General features: G+C 42.9%; 2 pseudogenes; one reads left to right on the forward strand and one right to left on the reverse strand.

Moving 5' to 3' along the window:
- Positions 1 to 9,757: 9,757 nt before the first annotated feature.
- LOC134930500 (5S ribosomal RNA) lies at positions 9,758 to 9,876 on the reverse strand (annotated as a pseudogene).
- A 2,631-nt stretch (positions 9,877 to 12,507) lies between these two features.
- LOC134930436 (5S ribosomal RNA) lies at positions 12,508 to 12,626 on the forward strand (annotated as a pseudogene).
- The last annotated feature ends 1,818 nt before the right edge of the window (positions 12,627 to 14,444 follow it).

Here is a 14,444-nt window from a genome sequence, read left to right on the forward strand (position 1 = left end):
ACCTACAGAGTCTCACAATGCTCACTATCCAAAATAATAGACACTGATATCGACACGGAGTATGACTCCAGTGTCGACTACGATAATACAAAGTTACAGCCAAAATTGCAGGAAAGTATTCAATATATGATTATTGTAATAAAGGATGATTTGCATATCACTGATGACTCATCTGTCCCTGACACAAGAGTACACGTGTTAAGGGGAAGAAAGCTGAGGTAAATTTCCCTCCTCTCATGAAGAAAAAGAGCGGGAATCTCCAGACATGAAGCTGCAGCTTCCCACAAAGAATTATCAGGGAGTATCCTTCCCCTACTAGGGCCAGGATACGATGGAAATCTTCCCCTAGGGTGTCACGTTTGCCCAAAAGGTAGCCCTGACTTAACAGCTATCCTCAGGGATCCTGCAGATAGCGTGCACATTCTGGTACACTACGCAGACCGGCGATTGTGTCGGCATGGGTTTATAGCGCTGTAGCAGCGTGGACAGGTACCTTAGCAGCGATTGAGACCCTAGTATGTGTGTGTATGTATGTATATATATATAGATATATATATTAAAGATGCAGTCTTAAGATATATATATAAAACAGGCCCAAAAAGGCATTAGTCTACTGGGTTCTAGAGTCAACGCTATGTCGATTTCTGCTTGACGTGTCCTGTAGATATGCAATGGACAGGTGATGCCGACTTAAGAGGCATTTGGAAGGCTGAGGATTGTGTGGAGAAGGGATCTCGGACCTGATCTCCACAGCTATGGCTGGTAATTCTGATCTTTTGCCTTATATTCCTGCACAGCCTAGGAAAGCACGACATTATCAAATGCAGCCTTTCGATCACAAAGAAACAAGAAAATCCGAGGTACGTCCTTTCTTGCCAGAGGAAAAAAGCTGCACAACACAGCTAGTTCCCAGGAACAGAAGTCCTCCCCGGCCTCTACAAAATCCACAGCATGTTGTTGGGGCTCCACAGGCGGAGCTAGGCCCGGTGGGGGCACGTCTTGGGCACAAAAGGAGGCTGAATATGCACCACTCCCATTACAACTATGCCGAGCTGCTACTTGGTCAGGTTCAAACACTTTTGCAAAGTTCTACAAGTTTGATACCCTGGCTGAGGAGGACCTATTGTTTGCTCAATCGGTGCTGCAGAGTCATCCGCACTCTCCCGCCCGTTTGGGAGCTTTGGTATAATCCCCATGGTCCTTACGGAGTCCCCAGCATCCACTAGGACGTTAGAGAAAATAAGATTTTACTTACCGGTAAATCTATTTCTCGTAGTCCGTAGTGGATGCTGGGCGCCCGTCCCAAGTGCGGACTTTTTCTGCAATACTTGTATATAGTTATTGCTGCAATAAGGGCTATGTTATTGTTGCATCAGGGTTGAACTGATGCTCTGTTGTTGTTCATACTGTTGACTGGGTAAGTTTATCACAAGTTATACGGTGTGGCTGGTATGAATCTTGCCCTGGACTTCCAAAATCCTTTCCTTGTACTGTCAGCTCTTCCGGGCACAGTTTCTCTAACTGAGGTCTGGAGGAGGGACATAGAGGGAGGAGCCAGAGCACACCAGAATCTAAATTATTTCTTAAAGTGCCCATGTCTCCTGCGGAGCCCGTCTATTCCCCATGGTCCTTACGGAGTCCCCAGCATCCACTACGGACTACGAGAAATAGATTTACCGGTAAGTAAAATCTTATTTTCTCGTAGTCCGTAGAGGATACTGGGGTCCCTACTAGTACCATTGGTTATAGATGGGTCCACTAGGAGCCATGGGCACTTTAAGAAATTGATAGTGTGGGCTGGCTCCTCCCTCTATGCCCCTTCTACCAGACTCCGTCTAGGAAACTGTGCCCGAGGAGACGGACATACTTTGCGAGAAGGATATAAAAGTATAGTGGTAAGATTCTGAACCAGCACACACACAAACTAGAGGAAAGCCAAGCTTTCCAAACTTTAAACCAGAAACAGCAACCGCTGAACCAACAATACTTAACCAAGTAACAGTGCAGGAAGAAACAATGGGCAGGCACCCAGTATCCTCTACGGACTATGAGAAAAGGATTTACTGGTAGGTAATTAAAATCCTATTTTCTCTCACGTCCTAGAGGATACTGGGGTCCATATTAGTACCATGGGTATGTACCAGAGCACCCAAACCGGGTGGGAGAGTGCTGAGGTTCCTGCAGAACTGACTGACCAAACTGAAGGTCCTCAGAGGCCAAAGTATCGAACTTGTAGAACTTAGCAAACGTATTCGAACCTGACCAAGTAGCTGCTCGGCAGAGCTGTAAAGCCGAGACAGGAAGAACCCACCGACCTAGTAGAGTGGGCCCATACAGATTTTGGACATGACAAACCTGCCGTGGAATAAGCATGCTGGATAGTAAGCCTGATCCAGCGTGCAATTGTCTGCTTTGAAGCAGGACACCCAATTTTATTGGGATCATAGAGAACAAACAGCGAGTCAGATTTTCTGTGATGAGCTGTCCGCTTTACATTGATATTCAAAGCCCTCAAAACATCCAAGGACTTTGAAGTAGGAGAGGTGTCTGTAACCACCGGAACCACAATAGGTTGGTTGATTTGAAATGCCGACACCACCTTTGGAAGAAATTGCTGACGAGTTCTGAGTTCAGCCCTATCTTCATGAAAAATCAAATAAGGGCTCTTGTGAGACAATGCCTCCAGCTCCAACGCACGCCTCTCGGAAGCCTATGCCAACAGTGTGACGGCCTTCCACATAAGAAACTTGACGTCTACGTCCTGCAAATGCTCAAACCTTTCCGATTGCAGGAACTGCAACACCGCGTTGAGATCCCAAGGTGTCGTTGGAGGCACAAAGGGCGGTTGGATGTGCAGCACCCCTTTCAAAAATGTCTGAACCTCAGGGAGAAAAGCCAATTGTTTCTGGAAGAAAATGGATAAGGCTGAAATCTGGTCTTTTAAAGAGCCGAAACGTAGGCCCACATCCACACCTGACTGCAGAAAAAGGAGAAAACGTCCCAGTTGAACTTCCACCGCAGGAAATATCCTGTTCTCATACCAAGAGACGTATTTTTTCCAAATATTTAGACGTTACCCCATTTCTGGCTTGGATTAGGGTTGGAATAACCCTATCCGGGATCCCTTTCCGAGCTAGAATTTGACGCCCAACCTCCATGCCGTCTAATGTAGCCGTGGTAAGTCTGGATAGACGAATGGCCCCTGTTGAAGAAGGTCCTCGCGAAGAGATAGAGCCCACGGGTCCTCTAGGAGCATCTCCAGTAGATTTGCATACCAGGCCCTTCTTGGCCAGCCCGGAGCAATGAGAATTGCTTGAACTTTTTCCCTTTTTATTCTTTTGAGAATCTTTGGGATCAATGGGAGTGGTGGACACACGTACACCATCTGGTAGACCCATGGATTCACCAGAGCGTCCACCGCTTGTGGGTCTCTCAACCTGGAACAATACAGCTTGAGCTTCTTGAGACGAGAGGCCATCATGTTGATTTGTGGAATTCCCCACCGACGTGTCACGCACCCGAACACCTCCAGGTGAAGGCCCCACTCTCCTTGGGTGGAGGTCGTGTCTGCTGAGGAAGTCTGCTTCCCAGTTGTCTACTCCCGGAATGAAGATTGCGGACAACGCCACAGTGTGTCTTTCTGCCTTGTTACCTCTGACATTGCTGCTCCGCTCTTCGTTCTGCCTGGTCGGTTTATGTATGTTACAGCCGTCACATTGTCCACTGAACTTGAATGGCTTGCTCTAGAAGAAGATGCGATGCCTGTAGAAGGGCGTTGTATATGGCCCTTAGTTCCAGAATGTTGATCGGAAGAATGGCTTCCTGACTTGACCATTTTCCTTGAAACTGTTCCCCTTGGGTGACTGCTCCCCAACCTCTGAGGCTTGCGTCTGTGGTTAGCAGAATCCAATTTTGAATCCCGAACCTTTGGCCCTCGGTCAGGTGAGAAGTCTGAAGCCAACACAGAAGAGAAATCCTGGCTTTTGGGGACAGACTAACCCGCTGGTGCATGTGCAGATGCGATCCGGACCACTTGTCCAACAGATCCAGTTGGAAGGGTCTTGCATGGAACCTTCTGTACTGTAGCGCCTCGTAGGCGGCTACCATCTTCCCCAGAAGGCAAATGCATAGACGCACCGATATCCATGTTGGTTTCAGAACATCCCAGGAATTCCTTCTATGACCCGTATCCAGTATCATCCCCAGGAACGGAAGCCTCTGTGTTGGTTCCAGATGAGATTTTGGTAGTTTCAGAACTCACCCGTGATCCTGGAGTAGTTGGGTTGAGAGGGCAATGTTGTCTAACAACCTCTCCCTGGATGGTACTTTTATCAGCAGATTTTCCAGGTATGGAATTATGTTCACTCCCTGTTTGCGGAGGAGAAACATCATCTCTGCCATTACCTTGGTGAACACCCTCTGTGTCGTAGAGAGGCCAAATGACAGGGCCTGGTACTGGTAGTGACAGTCCTGTAAGGCAAACCTTAGATAAGCCTGATGAGGCGGCCTCCTCCAAACCTGAGATCACCGCTCTCAGAGACTCCATCTTGAACTTGATGAAGTACAGGTTAAAAGACTTGAGATTTAAAATGGGCCTTACCGAACTGTCCAATTTCGGTACTACAAACAGGTTGGAATAATAACCCTGGTTTTGCAGCTGAAGCGGAACTGGAACAATGACCCGAGTCTGTATCAGTTTTTGAATTGCTTCCTGTAAAGTCATACTTGCTTCTTGAGAAGCTGGTAAGCTTGATTTGAAGAATCTGTGAGGTGGGAGTTCCTGAAACTCCAGTCTGTAGCCCTGGGCTATAAGATCTTTGACCCAGGGATCCTGGCATGACGTGTCCCATATGTGACTGAAGAATCTTAAACGGGTAACCACCTGCCTGTCCTCCAGGCAGTGCAGTCCACCATCATGCTGAAGGCTTAGAGGAAGCAGAACCGGGGTTTTGTTCCTGTGAACCTGCAGTTGCTGGTTTTCTGGGTTTACCTCTATTGCCTTTGAAGGCCGCAGAAGAACCTTTTGGTTTTGGTTTTAAACTTCGCTGTCCGAAAGGACTGCAGAGTTGGAGCAGTGTAGGATTTTCTAGCCGGGGAAGCTGCGGAAGGAAGGTATGTAGAGTTAACCGCCATAGCCTTGGATATCCATGTATCCAGTTCATCTCCAAAAAGGGCTTTACCTGTGAAAGGTAGACTTTCCACGCCTTTCCTGGAATCCGGGTCCGCAGTCCACTGGTGTAGCCACAAGCCCCTGCGTGCTGATACTGCCATGGCAGTGGTGCGTGCATTGAGTAAACCAATTTCCTTTATGGCCTCCACCATAAAGTTTGCAGAATCTTGTATATGCTGTAGGAGTAAAATTATCTCCCCCCGGATAAGGAATCTAACCCGTCAATTAGATTACCTGACAATTTTGCAATGGCCCTAGAGATCCATGCACAATCTATAGTGGGTCTCTGGGCCATCGCCTCAGCTGTGTACAGAGATTTGAGAATGGTCTCAATCTTGCGGTCTGCAGCATCCTTCAAGTAAGCTGCCCTAGGAACAGGTAAAACTATCTTACGTGACAGTCTAGAAACCATGCATCAACTATCTGTGGGTTTTCCCATTTTTTCCTATCATCCCGAGGAAACGGGAAGGATGTGAGTATCCGTTTTGGGACATGAAACTTCTTTTCAGGACTTACCCAAGTTGCTTCATTAGCTAATTTAATTCCTTAGATGCAGGGAAAGTAGCTGAGGATTTCTTTTTCACATTAAAATAAGATTCCTCCTCATCCTCTGACACCTTATCAGGAATGTGCAGGACATCTCTAATAGCTTCTATCAGGGCCTGTATACCCTGTGACAAAGCTGCATCCCCCCCTCCCGAGTCCACCTCACCCTCCTCTGGGTCTGATACATCATCATCAGTATCAGCCTGCATGATCTGGGCCAGAGTATGTTTCTGTGGTCAAATGGCAATGGAATGACCACTGAATCTCTATTCATAAGGTAAACTATTGATGACCTCAAGTACTGCGTCTCCTCATTTTGGGAAAATTTATTCTAAATATTTGAAATCATCCCCTTTAATGAATCTAACCATACTGGTTCAGATCCACTAGCCTGAGAATGTGTACTACCCTGAGTACACTGCAGTGATCCCTCAGATTGACAAAAACACTCTGCTGTGCATGATACACACTCTTTTGACATAGTAAATGTGAAAGAACACACAAACACACACACAGGAATATAGGTTAAAAGCACAGTTAATCCACACAGAGCCCTTCCAGGGAGCGACAGAGTGTAATGAAGCCAGCCCCACAGCGCCCCTGTAGCTAAAGAACAAATTCATCTGAGTTGCAAATTAAGTATCCTTAATAGGGCTTAGTACACCAAATATTGCTCCACCCCCCCCCCCCCCCCTCCCCTGCTATGACCCCCTGGTACCGTTGAGGTGTTCTGGAGTCCTGTGGAGGAGCTGTGCTTCTCCACAGGACAATCTGCCTGTGTATGGCACGCAGTCTTCCTGAGATTTTATATTGGCTGAGGTAAATATTCTGTTCTACAGTGGGTATAAACCCCAGTAGTGTACTGCCAGTGTGGGTATCATTAGTGGCTTCAGCTTGCCTCTCACAGCGGTCACAGTGTCTCTGAAGCCTGGAGCACAGCCTGCATGTCAGCGCTGTGCTCCTACCCTTGTGCCACCATTACAGCCGGCGACCAGCTAACCGGGAAGCCGGCCACGTACTCACCACTCTTCTGGCTCTGTTAGGGGAGGCGGCGTGCTGATGGTCTGTACGCTCGCGGTGGTGGGGCTTGCGAATAGGACCCTCAGTGTCGGAGAACGGGACCATTAACCCTAGGGAGGTTGGGCCATCCCCCCTAAGTCCCACGGAGCCGGCAGTCTGGTGCCAACCAGACCTGCCTGAAAATAAAAAATAAATGCAGATAACTCTTCAGGAGCTTCCCACGTGTGACCGGCTCCGCCGGGCACATTTTCTAAACAGAGTCTGGTAGGAGGGGCATGGAGGGAGGCGCCAGCCCACACTATCAAATTCTTAAAGTGCCCATGGCTCCTAGTGGACCCGTCTATAACCCATGGACCCCAGTATACTCTAGGGCGTAAGAGAAAACCCCAAATTCAAAATCTCAAAAAATTAGAATATTACATAAAATCAATAAAAAAAGGATTTTAAAGACACCTCAGCAGTGCCACAGGCTGACAGAATCCATGCCACGCCGCATTGAGGCAGCAATTCATGCAAAAGGGGTCCAAGCCAAGTACTGAATACATATGCATGATCATACTTTTCGGAGGGCCGACATTTCTGTATTTAAAATCCTTTTTTTATTGGTTTTATGTAATATTCTAATTTTCTGAGGTTTTGGATTTGGGGTTTTCTTAAGCTGTAAGCCGCAATCATCACAATTATAACAAGTAAAGGCTTGAGATATCTCACTTTGCATGTAATGAGTCTATATAATATTAGTTTCACCTTTTAAGATGAATTACTGAAATAAATGAACTTTTGCGCAATATTCTAATTTTCTGAGCTTCACCTGTATGCATTGCCGACCATTTTGTCTATGCTGTTACTGCCTTTGTGTCTTTTAATGCTGGGCTTGTAGGAAGGCAAGTGAGTAAGCCCATATGACCTGGAATTTCTCAGATGCTTCTCAACAAGCAAGCAGCCTATAAACCTGTTTGTGAATACAAATTTTCCAGTCTGTGTACAATAGATGGCCCTCCGATATGGAAAACAATCAGTCACCGATAACGTGAGGAGCCTTTCCTCAGAAAAATAAGAAGAAATTACATGAACAGATTGAGATGTTTCCCAGACAGTAAAGAGATTACAGCGAAATCCATAAGCTGCATTAAAAGATCACATATACGATTTTAATAAATGCAATGACTAGCACTATAAGGTTACTGTTACATTGTGTGATAGCTATTCTATTATGTAAGGCAAGAAGAGCAAAAGTAGATCTGAGGGGGTAATGTATCAAACCTTCTAAAGAGTGGACAAGTAGAGAAGTTGCCCATAGCAACTAATAAGCTTTTAACTATTATTTATCATGTAATTTAATTCTATAAAATGACTAATATAAGTTTATTGACTGCTATGGGCAATTTCTTCACTCATTAGAAGGTTTGATACATGTCCGCCTAAGGGCCGGAATCAATTAGGCTCGAATCTTCAATTAACTTTGGGCACTTATCACAGAATCTATGGGGTAACGAGTGTTAGCCATGGATTTACTGCTCAAGGAAAACTGCTGTAACTGAATTGCTCTGGGCATAAAAATCTGAGACCACAAGTGTAACAGTGAAACACAAAACTCTGTGTAATCTATTTCAACTATGCTGTCTTTAGATTAAAATACACAAGAAATGAAAGTTTACGCCACATAAGAATCTGTGAGAGCATAGAAAATATATATATATATATATATATATATAAAAAAGGATAGATGGGGTTCGGCGCTCAGTGTTGCTAAGAAATGGTTAAAAGCCAAAATATATATGTATAAAAAAATATTTAATATATGAGAGTAAAAAAGTTACACAAAGTACATAAAAAACATAAAAATATGGACCAAGAAAATATTAAAATATTAAAAGGATAAGGAGATCAACTTAGCTTTAGAAAACAGCAGGGGGTTAGTGCAGGAAACCCAACGTGTTTCGTCTCATCAGACTTCTTCAAAGGGTAGGGACACAATGATCCTTCCTGTCTATTTATAGCCAAACTACTTAGTAAAGGGGTTATGACATCACAGATGGTCACATGATGCAATTAAAGTGTTACAGGTTTTTAAAGTACTTTTTAGTGCAGTGTATGAGAACATAAAATAACAATAATGTGGGCTGACCATTAAGAGCAGAGTCAATGATTGCATAAGACATAAACGAGTAAAAAAAGCACTCTAAAGTCCATAAATAATGTGTAGTAGCGGCATTTCCGCCACACTTCCGGTAACGGGTGTCGCGTCTTCGTCATTTCCGTCACACTTCCGGTCCGCGTCTGCGCACGCGACGGCTCCCAGGAGATCGTCTGCGCTTGCATCCACGGCTGTCCCTGGCAGGTATCATAGTGTGCAGGAGGGTTCTGTCTCCAGAGATTAGTAAGGCGGTGGCCATCTTTGCTGGGATTAAGACCATTGAGTTCCATAATGTGGCGGCCATCTTTTGGTAGTTCTTTCAGACCTGAGTATATTCTAGGCCCAGTCCGTGTCCATGACAACGATCACATAAATAAAGAAAAAAAGAAATGGTAATATCCCAGCAACAGTGTTATTTACAGGCAATTCAGAACGGTTTTTAAAATTTTCAGCACAAACTATAAGAATAAGTATGCTTCTCGTTTTATTAAGAAGGTAAAGTGCTAGTGCAATAATAAGTAAATATAAAGGAGCTCAGAGTCAATATGTTAGATATATTAAATAGGTTAATAAATTAAATTGCAGTGCAAGGTGACATAAAATATAGCTAGTGCACTATACAAAGAACCTCAGAATAGATGGGTTAGAAATATATAATATAACAGTGCAAATTGCAGGTTAATGACATATGAAATATATATTGAAAGCAGTGTAGGGTGCGGTTTAAGGACATGTAGAGAAAGTTAATTAGAATAAATTAAAATAAATAAAATAGTGCTCGGTTGATTAGCAGTGTAGAGCTTTTCGTGAACCATGGTGGTATATCGGAGGTGTACATTGCAAATATCATTATAAGTCGGTATTAAATTGACGTCATTTATTTAACATTACAGTACCCAATCTTCCCAGGTAGTCTCCTTTCCTGGTACTGGTCAGGCCCAAGCACTGCTTAGCTTCCAAGATCAGACGAGATTGGGCGTACCAGTGTGGTTTGACTGTACGCGAAAAGGATTAGACATCATAATACCACGTGATTTATTCCTTTATTTTAGTGAACAGTGATTAACTAAATACATACATCTATTTCGTGAAGTGAGGGAAGAATAAGGAAGAATAAGGAACATAAAAGGAGCAAAAAAAGGTGGAAACTTGAGTATTTTTAGGATACTGCACCTCATAGGAAAGGTGCAATTTCATATCCTTCATTTAGGCCAACTGGATGTAGAGTCTGCAACTGGAAAATCCAGTACATTTCTCGTCTTGAAAGTTTGTTTCCAAGGTCTTCTCCTCTCTCGCCCAGGCAAACGTGTTCAATGGCCTTGAAAGTAAGGTCCTCTGGATTAGAGTTATGTGCAGATACAAAGTGTCGGGAGACTGCGTGGCTTTCAACTTTGTTCTTGATATTCCTTATATGTTCCTGGATCCGTATTTTGAGGGGTCTCTTTGTCTTTCCCACATACTTCATTTTGCAGGTGCACTCCAATAGGTAAATTACAGATGATGTGTTACAGTTCATAAAGTCCTTTATAGTGTAATCTTTCTTATCCTCTGTATCACTAAAAGTTTTCCTGTTCTGGTGTAAGTATTTACATATGTTGCACTTTCCACATTTATAAGACCCTGTGCGTTTCAGCATGGGGGTATTCCGGGTGGGTCTTTCCTTCAGCATGCTAGGTGCGAGGAGGTCTTTAAGGTTTTTAGATTTTTTTTAAATTAATTCGGGTTTGGGCAGTAAGATTTCTTTGAGCACTGGATCCATTAGAAGGATTCCCCAATGAGTTCTAAGGGAGTTTCTGATCACTTTTTCATGTTGACTGAACGTAGTGATGAAGGCAATTCTTTCCTTCTTTTCCTCCTTGGTTGTATATGTTAGTAGTTTTTCTCTGTCCAGAATTCTCGTTTTTTCCAGTGCTTCGTCTAAAAGGGGCTTTGGGTATCTCTTTTCTTCAAACCTCTTCCTGTAAATCTCCAATTGGTCTTCGCAGTCCTTCGTACTTGTACAGTTCCTTTTAATTCTTGAGAACTGGGAGGCCGGGATGTTATTCTTCCACCTTTCCAGATGATTACTTTGGTAATGCAGGTAACTATTCATATCTACATTCTTAATGAAATTCTTGGTGGAGATCCTTCCCTCTTCTCCGGTTAAAATTAGGTCGAAGTACTCGACGGATCTATCATTTGTTACCGAGGTGAAGGCAAGGTTTAAATCATTATCTCCCAGAGTCCTTAAAAATTCATTAAAAGCTTCAGTCGTGCCATCCCAGATGATTAAAATATCGTCAATGTATCGTTTATAAAATACCACATTTTTCTTAAAAGCACTTATGTTGTAGACCTGTGTTCTCTCCCAACATCCCATAAAAAGGTTTGCAAAACTTGGGGCAAATATCGTCCCCATCGCTGTACCGCAGCATTGTAGATAGAACTGGTTTAAAAATTTAAATTAATTGTGGCTCAAGATAAAATACATAAGATCACATATAAAATTTCTGTGAGTGCTGGTCAAAGATGGATCACTATCTAAAAATTCCCTGCATGCGGCTACGCCTTTAGAAAGTTCGATGCATGTATACAGGGATTGGACATCCACTGTAGCAAATATGTAAGTGTCCTTCCATTCCATCGTGTTCAATAGGTTGAGTACTGAAGTCGTATCTTTCAAGAAGGATGGGAGATCTTTCACATAATTTTTCAGAAATACATGGACATATTCTGATAAATTGGCAGTCAGTGAGCCTATACCTGCCACTATTGGGCGACCAGGTGGATTGGTTAAGGATTTATGTATTTTTGGCAAGAAATAAAAGATGGGGGTAATTGGATTAGATTGCATGAGATATTGAAATTCTTCTTTGGTTACCACGTCATTTCTTAGGCCCTGTAAAAGTAACGTACTCAGTTCTTCCACAAAGACTTCTTTCGGATCGCTTTGAAGCATTGTATAGGATTTTGTTTCTCCCAAGAGCCTTAGTGCCTCCTTTGTGTAGGCATCGTGGTCCATGATAACTAATCCACCCCCTTTGTCAGCCTGTTTTATAACTAGGTTGTTGCTTTTCTGTAGTTTTTTTCAAGGCTTCACATTCACGATTCTTCATGTTCTTTTCCTTTAACGGTTTCAATTCTGTGTCGCATAAGTCTTTCTTCATTTTGCAGGTGGAGTGCACCTGCAAAATGAAGTATGTGGGAAAGACAAAGAGACCCCTCAAAATACAGATCCAGGAACATATAAGGAATATCAAGAACAAAGTTGAAAGCTACGCAGTCTCCCGACACTTTGTATCTGCACATAACTCTAATCCAGAGGACCTTACTTTCAAGGCCATTGAACACGTTTACCTGGGCGAGAGAGGAGGAGACCTTGGAAACAAACTTTCAAGCCGAGAAATGTACTGGATTTTCCAGTTGCAGACTCTACATCCAGTTGGCCTAAATGAAGGATACGAAATTGCACCTTTCCTATGAGGTGCAGTATCCTAAAAATACTCAGTTTTTCCCCCTTTTTTTGCTCCTTTTATGTTCCTTATTCTTCCTTATTCTTCCCTCACTTCACGAAATAGATGTATGTATTTAGTTAATCACTGTTCACTAAAATAAAGGAATAAATCACGTGGTATTATGATGTCTAATCCTTTTCGCGTACAGTCAAACCACACTGGTACGCCCAATCTCGTCTGATCTTGGAAGCTAAGCAGTGCTTGGGCCTGATCAGTACCAGGAAAGGAGACTACCTGGGAAGATTGGGTACTGTAATGTTAAATAAATGACGTCAATTTAATACCGACTTATAATGATATTTGCAATGTACACCTCCGATATACCACCATGGTTCACGAAAAGCTCTACACTGCTAATCAACCGAGCACTATTTATTTATTTTAATTTATTCTAATTAACTTTCTCCACATATCCTTAAACCGCACCCTACACTGCTTTCAATATATATTTCATATGTCATTAACCTGCAATTTGCACTGTTATATTATATATTTCTAACCCATCTATTCTGAGGTTCTTTGTATAGTGCACTAGCTATATTTTATATGTCACCTTGCACTGCAATTTAATTTATTAACCTATTTAATATATCTAACATATTGACTCTGAGCTCCTTTATATTTACTTATTATTGCACTAGCACTTTACCTTCTTAATAAAACGAGAAGCATACTTATTCTTATAGTTTGTGCTGAAAAGTGTAAAAACCGTTCTGAATTGCCTGTAAATAACACTGTTGCTGGGATATTACCATTTCTTTTTTTCTTTATTTATGTGATCATTGTCATGGACACGGACTGGGCCTAGAATATATTCAGGTCTGAAAGAACTACCAAAAAATGGCCGCCGCATTATGGAACTCAATGGTCTTAATCCCAGCAAAGATGGCCGCCGCCTTACTAATCTCTGGAGACCGAACCCTCCTGCACACTATGATACCTGCCGGGGACAGCCGTGGACGCAAGCGCAGACGATCTCCTGGAAGCCGGGAGCCGCCACGGGCGCATGCGCAGACGCGGACCGGAAGTGTGATGGAAATGACGAAGACGCGACACCCGTTACCGGAAGTGTGGCGGAAATGCCGCTACTACACCTTATTTATGGACTTTAGAGTGCTTTTGACTCGTTTATGTCTTATGCATTCATTGACTCTGCTCTAAATGGTCAGCCCACATTATTATATGTTATTTTATGTCTCATACACTGCACTAAAAAGTACTTTAAAAACCTGTAACACTTTAATTGCATCATGTGACCATCTGTGATGTCACAACCCCTTTACTAAGTAGTTTGGCTATAAATAGACAGGAAGGATCATTGTGTCCCTACCCTTTGAAGAAGTCTGATGAGACGAAATGCGTTGAGTTTCCTGCACTAACCCTCTGCTGTTTTCTAAAGCTAAGTTGATCTCCTTATCCTTTTAATATTTTCTTGGTCCATATTTTTATGTACTTTGTGTAACTTTTTTACTCTCATATATTAAGTATTTTTTTATACATATATATTTTGGCTTTTAACCATTTCTTAGCAACACTGAGCGCCGAACCCTATCTATCCTTTTTTCCATACGTCCAGCAGTGCGATACCGGCACTGCATTCTTAGGGCTTGGCAGACACCTTAATTGAGGTTATGTGTGTTTTGTTTATGGTAATTTTAATTTAATTTTAAATTATTTAATATAATAATCACTGAGATCACACCTCACAAGTGGCGCTGTACCCTCCCCCCCCCCCCCCCCCCCTTTTTAACGCATTTTCTCTGGAACATTGGTATAGCAGCCTGGTGAGCATAGTATCCAGTACCAATACTAGAATGTTTGGAAGTAATGATCGCACTACTAAAAGAAATGATCTATGCCAAAGAATTTTTAATGAGAGTAAAACAGTTAATGATCCCACACCTACACGAGACTTGGATGATCTATTCTGGGGAATTGAGAAACTCCTCACCAAAGAAGTGAAAACCTGGTGGGATATAAAGGGACTTGAACATTACGTGACAGTCAACAGGGTACCGAGAGGTTTGAGACTTTTAAAACAACCCACATTTGGGAATATGGACACACAGTTTACAGA

The sequence above is a fragment of the Pseudophryne corroboree genome, chromosome 5 (assembly GCF_028390025.1).
Source record: "Pseudophryne corroboree isolate aPseCor3 chromosome 5, aPseCor3.hap2, whole genome shotgun sequence".
NCBI classification, from domain to species: domain Eukaryota; kingdom Metazoa; phylum Chordata; class Amphibia; order Anura; family Myobatrachidae; genus Pseudophryne; species Pseudophryne corroboree.